This window comes from Castanea sativa, chromosome 9 (assembly GCF_040712315.1).
Source record: "Castanea sativa cultivar Marrone di Chiusa Pesio chromosome 9, ASM4071231v1".
Lineage (NCBI taxonomy): Eukaryota > Viridiplantae > Streptophyta > Magnoliopsida > Fagales > Fagaceae > Castanea > Castanea sativa.
In genome coordinates, this window is record NC_134021.1 from 36,864,078 (window position 1) to 36,871,342 (window position 7,265).

General features: G+C 37.0%; 1 pseudogene; it reads left to right on the forward strand.

The window, feature by feature from the left end:
* Positions 1-301: 301 nt before the first annotated feature.
* On the forward strand, positions 302-4,860 carry LOC142609992 (uncharacterized; annotated as a pseudogene).
* Positions 4,861-7,265: the final 2,405 nt, after the last annotated feature.

The following is a 7,265-nucleotide window of genomic DNA, read 5'->3' on the forward strand; positions in this document are numbered from 1 at the left end:
TTTTAAATATTAAAACGCTTACGTGGCATTATTTAAATCCCAAATTAAAGTTTATAATATTTTTACAACATTTTTATAATAAATTACATGTGATTAGTTGTTATTTGTTCAAATTTGAATTTAACACTAAGATGAATTTTTTGCCCCAACAATAACAACCAGTAACAATCTACCACTTAATATTTGTTGTAAAAATATTATAAAAATGTGATGACTCTTGTGTTATCCACTGCGTGACAACATGCATTTCGTTAGTTAAAAGGAGAATTGGCTAAAATGTAGTCACGAAAAATGTATTTCCGTCCAAAATAAACACAAAAAAACCAAACGTACAAAACAGTAAGAGAGGAGGGCACACAGGCATGAGCCGCCGGTGGCAGTGGCGTGGGATTCAATGGCTGCTAGCTGCAGCCATGGATGTCTAAGATAGAGTTGGTGGAATGGAAGAGAGAGACTGAAAATTTGAAACCAGAAAGTGAAGCGGAATCGCTGACGTGGCTTGAATGATGTGTCAATTTATGAAGCATTGGATTTAATAGATGGTTGAGATTTGAGTAATTCTCAATCCTTATCTTTCGGTGGCACTGGCAGACTGTGCGTAGCAGTGGAACTGAAACTCAGACGGTTTTCCTTGTAGCCAAATTGTTCCTGTAAGATCAAAAGCTTGTTTGAGTTTCTTAAAACTTAAATTCTCATCAGCCTCCTTTTGTTGTTGTTTACGCTTTTTGCAATGGTATTTTAACGAATGCGCAAATGGGTGTCTCTTAGTTTGAAAGAAATGGTATTTTTGCTTCGAATTGTACCTGGAATTCGTTTTCTTTCAATGGGGTTTTGATTCCTCGGAGACCCATCTTTCCTATTGGTCTAACTGTGAAGAAGGTCCATGTTTTTGGTGTTAAAGTACAAAACTATAGAGCAATTAATGCTTTGTTGGAGGGAGATTCTGATAACGATAATAGGTTGGTGGGTGGTGGGATTCTGGAGAAGGAGCCTCAGTTTAAGCCGTCCTTCAATGAGTATTTGAAGGCTATGGAGTCTGTTAGAGTTCGTAGGGAATGGAAGCACGCTGATAATAATAATAATAGTAACAGAAGCCCAATGATACAGAAAAGGGTCTTTTTAGGACACCAACAATGGAAGGAGATAAAGGAAACGTAGAAGTGAAGGAATTTGAGAAAAAGAAAAGTATTTTGGATCAAGAAAAGGTGTTAAAAGTTGTAAAATATGAAGGGTTATCTAAGAAGGATTATGGGATCACGAGCAAAGAAAGTCAGGTTAGAAGGGGTAAACTTGGTTACAAAGGGAAAGCAAGTAAAGAATTTGTCGATGAAATTGATGCCAACGAAGGCCATATAAGTGGAAAATTAATGAAGCAACATCAGACTAGTAGTATTCAACAGAAATTGGAGGACTCCAACTTGGGTAAAAGTACAAAGGCTTGGAGGGTACAAAAAGTGTCAAAGGCATCAGTTCCTGCTCAAAGACAGCGCCATAGTATCAAACTAGAAGGGGAAATTGTTAGTGATACAAGTTCCTGGGGGCATGTTGAGACAGAACAGGACTGATAATAGCCAGTGGGATGACAAATCAATCAATAAACGCTTGAAGGGAGAGAAAGTTGGTTCTGGAATTGATAGGCATGGCAGATAAGAGAGGAAGTACTTGAAGAAGTTGCTAATAATGATTTTGTGCATGAAAATGGAACACTAACCAGAAGAGGTCACTCTTTCTCTGAAAGAATTGATGGTAATGGCGTAGACGTGGAAAGAGCTGCCTTCAAGAATTTTGATGAATTCAGTGATGTTGTGGACAAGCCACGAGTTTCATGGATGGAGATGGAAGCGAGAATCCAGAAGCTAGCAAAGCAGTCTGTTGCTCTCCTTTTTTTTCCTCCTAGTGTCCCTAGTTTGGATGAATTTATTTCTATTTTGTTTTGTTTACGATATAATGTTTAACTCATAATTAGATGTAATATTAACAACTTTTGTTATGTCTTGCAGTTTGGTTTTAGTACCATCTAGTTGGATGTAGACCTGCATGCTCCAAAATATTGTAATGGGAATATAGTCTGGTCTTTTGTTAGATAATGAGGTCCATCATGTGTATCTTTATAAAGTTTTGATATGTTAGTGTCACTTGTATCATGTGAATCCATGAGCTTCCATATATAGACTGATTTACATATTATCTGTGAGTTCCTTGCGTCGTGAATTGGAATTTTTGTCAACTATATTATGGTGCCATTTTCCAGTTATGAATACTATAGTTATGGTGGACTGGTCAAGGGAACTTTTGTAATGTTGATATTATCTCACTAATTTTGGCAAACAAAATTTAGGTGTTATGAAGAGTTATGTATGTAATTTTATTTGGTAATGTGATCCATAATCTGAAATGATAAAACACTAAAATGAACTTTTTGGGTATTTGTTAAGATTTAGTACTTGTGTGGAGAAATTTTACTGCTATGAAGCTTGATTTTTCAGAAAGAAATCATTGTAATTTTTAAACAGTACTGTCTGCAGTTTGTACCCCCCAAAATGCATATTGATGACATTTGCTACTTTGCTTGTCATTTCTTGGATAAGTCTTATCTTTCTTTGATTTATGTACCAATCTAAATATCTCATTGTCTAATTCTAAGTTATCTTAAATATTGATTCTCATGATTTGGTTAATGTTAAAGTAGTTTATTTTAACAGTTTGAATGGTGCAGATGTAGACATGCCTGAATGGATGTTTACAAAGACAATGCGAAGTGCAAGGATCCGATTCTGTGATCATTCTATATTGAGGGTTATCCAGATATTGGGAAAACTAGGAAACTGGAGGCGGGTGCTACAAGTCATTGAGTGGCTTCAGATGCGTGAGCGCTTCAAATCCCACAGGCCCAGGTATCTTTTTCCTTTTTTTTTTTTTGTCTCTCTAATGAACATTACACATGTTTTGAAAGAGCATATTCTTTTCTTTTGTGTAATATTTTTTTTTTTGATACTCTTCTTTTCTGTAATTAGTATTATGAATATTAAGCATTTGAGTAATGAATTTTGTTAGGTTACATGTGTTTTGAAAGGGCATCACAATTTCATTGAGCTCAAAACTTTCTTTAAACAATCAAACTACATTGTTTGAGATTACTTATATTAAAAAAAGAACTACATTGTTTCAAGTCATTTTACAGGTTGTACATAAATGTCATGACAGAATTTCGAGAGAAACTGTTACAATTGGATGATTTAGCTCTAGCTATCTTAGAGAAAAGAGTCAAGCCTTTTATTCAATGCATCACAGGACATTAATACAAAGTTTTGAAGAACTACGTATTTGGATGAAGCGTTTGATTACAGAGCATGTTCTAAGGGGTTTAGAGTAGGTAGAATGGATTAAATTGGATCTGGTCAGGGTGGGATTGATGATCTTTTGTAGTTAGTTGCACTTTTTGTATTTCTGTCAACTGCATCAGAGCAGGCCATGGTAATTGTTGTCGTGGTGTTAGGATTTACTAACACTGGCCCTGGTTGATGATGTTACTGTAGCATAGAAGTTGCAATATTGATGGTGAAGGTGGTAGTGGCTTTGGTGGTAATGGTCCGCATGGATGTACCAATTAAAACTTGAATCTTCAGCAGTCATCTTTAGGAAGCTGCTTCTTCTTCTTTTTTTTTTTTTTTGGGATAAGTGTCATCTTTAGAAAGCTTTTTTTTTTTTTTTAGTTTCCCACAGTGTTTCTCAAAGTTTTCAACCAGAAACTAATCACTGTTTGCACTGGGTGGGCCCACGAAGGGGTAAAGTGTTGGCCCAGGAAATTCTTTTCAAAGTGCTGGTAGTAGGACTTGAACTAGGGAGCACATCCAGTCGAGCCCAGTACAAGCACCTTGAGATTGAGAGCCCAATCAACTCAGCCAACCCCTGGGTTATCATCTTTAGAAAGCTATTCCTTAGAGATTCCCTTTTATTAATGAAAATCTTTATTACTTATAAAAATATGGAGGTATCAATAGAATAAAGGTCCTGATGGAGGTCCTTACATATTTATGAGGAAAATCTGTTTTGAACTTGCTTCAACCAATTTTTGGCTTGTTTCAGTATTTAAAATTTCAAAGTAGTTAATCAATATTGTAGAAGCTCTAAAGTCATTGATCAAACAATACATATTTCAAAATATTTTATCCATTGTACTTATATATATATATATATATATATATAAATAATCTATGGTTCCGGAAATACTATTTGGCTCTAGTGACTTAAGACCATGGTTGTTGTATAGAAAGGGTCTTTTGACTACATTTCCTCGTCATTTTGTAGATTTATATACACGACTGCACTTGATGTACTTGGAAAGGCAAATAGACCTGTGGAGGCACTCAATGTCTTTCATTCAATGCAGGTATTATACATTTATTTTTATTGCATATAGCATGCTTTTTGCTTGTGCACTAAACCTTGCTAAGAGGAAAGAGAAAGCTTTGAGAGAAAATACAATTCTTTTATTTATTTTTGTTTAATTTCTCTCCAGCAACAAGTGTCTACATATCCTGATTTAGTTGCTTATCAATGTATTGCTGTCACTCTTGGAAAAGCGGTGTATTTGAAGGGACTTTTTGATGTAATTGATAGTATGCGATCTCCTCCCAAGAAGGAGTTCAAAACCGGGGTAAGTGGGAAGTGGAACCAAGAGTTGGAACCAGAAATCATGGTCTACAATGCGGTGAGTAATACTTGATTGAATTCAATCTGTAAAAGATAATGGTCTATATTTGCTTCACTGGTGTATTCCTGCATAATTGGATAGTTTCTATACCTGTTACATGACATACTTATGAAGATAGAAATTAAAAATTATAATTATTTTAGAAATGGTTAAATCTGTGAGCTGCAACTAAAGTATGACAGAATTCTTGAAATTGTCAGATGGTAATTTTATTTCATTGATTCTATACTTTCGAATGTGTAAGTGATTTTTTTTTTTTTTAATTTTATAGATAAAATAAATGATAATATATTGAGGCATAGCCCAAGTTTATAGGGAGTATAGTCAAGTTATACCCACAATTAAATTCTTAAAGTGCAATGATCCATCTGATCTGAGAGAGTAGAAAAAGACAACCAGCTGTATGCAACCATCCATTTAAATAAAGTTTGAAGAAACATCAACTTTAGATCCAATAGATTCCATTAGCAGCCCTCAAAACATTTGGAATTCGTCTCCCGCCAAAGACACCACATCAAATAATGAAGAATCGCCTTCCAAATTTCTATGCATTGATATTGCCACAACCCAACCTACCAACAAGCTAGCAGCTCTGTTACTCCTTTAGGCATTGCCCACTGAATTCAGAAGATGCTAAATTCCATAGACCACAACTCGCTAGCACTAGAAAATGTAACACTAAATGATCTACCATCTCGACACTCCTCTTACACATACAACACCAATTTATCACAAGAACATGTCTTTTCCTCATATTGTCTACGGTTAAAATCTGCAACAAAGCTGCAGTATACAAAGAGAATGCCACTCTTGATGGGACCTTAGAGCATCCACAGCAGTGGAGCTAAAAAATTAGCTTTTTAGCTTCACCAAAAGTTACTTTATCTATTTTACCTATACATATCTACACATATACTGCAGCAGTGGATCTATTTTAGCTTTCAATACAATAAAATAATATAAATATTACAATAAAATAATATATCTCCTACAATAAAATAATATATCCCACAACTCAAAAAACATTCCTAGCACCAACCACAACCACCTTTACCATCAGCCACAGTCACCACCACCACGACCACCACCACCAGCAGTCCACAGCAGCAAAAAAAAAAAAAAAAAAAAAAAAAAAAAAACAACCGAAATCTCCAATCTTTTTTCCTCAACCTAGACCAAACAAAATCACCAATTATAAACAAAATAAAAAATCACTAATCATAGAGCTGTGCTTCGGTGAGGAGGACAGTGTCGGTGTGGGTTTGATCGGCGGAAGAGAAGTGGATCTGAGGCGGAGGTCTGATCAGCGGATCGGCGGTGAATCAGCGTTGGGTGAGCATTGAGATGGTGGACTGGACAGAGGCGTGGGTTTGATTGGCGGATTGGTCTGATCGACGGAAGTGAAACAAAGAGGTGGGTCTGAGCTGATCAGCGGTAGGTCTGAGCTGATCGGCGGTGGGTCTGAGCTGAGAGGGTTGATTGGCGTGGGTCTGAGCTGAGAGGGCCGGTGGCGGTGAGCTTGAGAGAGTTGAGAGCTTGGACGGCGTGGGCTGAGGCTTGATCGGCGGTGAGCTTGAGAGAGTTGAGAGTTGAGAGCTTTGAGAGGGTTGATCGGCGTGGGCTGAGGCTTGATCGGCGATGAGCTTGAGAGAGTTGAGAGCTTTGAGAGGGTTGATTGGCGTGGGCTGAGGCTTGATCGGCGGTGAGCTTGAGAGAGTTGAGAGTTGAGAGCTTTGAGAGGGTTGATCGGCGTGGGTCTCAACTGATCGGCGTGGGTCTCAGCTGACGTTGAAGACTGCATCGGCGGCGGTGAGCTTGAGAGAGTGAACTTGAGAGACTTGAGAGTTCTGATCAGAGTGACTGTGAGAGAGAAAGAGAGAGGGGAGCGTGAATAAAAAAGAGTATTATTTTTTAATCCCAAACCTGAATAAAAAAATCTTTTTTTTTTTTATAGCTCTCAGCTACAGTGCTCATGTATTGATACATGAGCACTGTAGCACAAAGCTAAAAAATTTTAGCTTTGCCTCTACTGCAGCAGGAGGGTTTTTTGGGTTTGAGTGGAGCTAAAATAGCTATATAGCTATTTAGCTCCACTGCTGTGGATGCTCTTAGGCCTCCAAATGCTTCTCCAAGGGAAAACACACACCGCCATGTGGGGCTAGAACTTTGAAATAAGATTTAACCTCAGACCTCCTTTGTTTAGAAGGGGTTCAACACAATTTATCCTCTTCTTGGTCTATTACTTAGGTGACAAGGAAGGAGGTAATGACCTACTACCATGACCATTATTCCCCTCCTTGATATTTTAATTTTGTTGTTGTGTATTATGATGTCGTAGATTGAATTAGTTGAGTGTGTGTTTTGTGATTGAGTTTAAAGTCTCACATCAAGATTTATTGTGCTGATCTAGGTTTTATTGTCAACGTATATAGTATTGTGGGCTTTAGACCCAATTAGATTACTTGTAGAGCACACATTCTTGTACTACACTCTTATTTGTACTGTACTCATATGCCTTCTATATAAAGGCACTCATATATATTCTTTCACT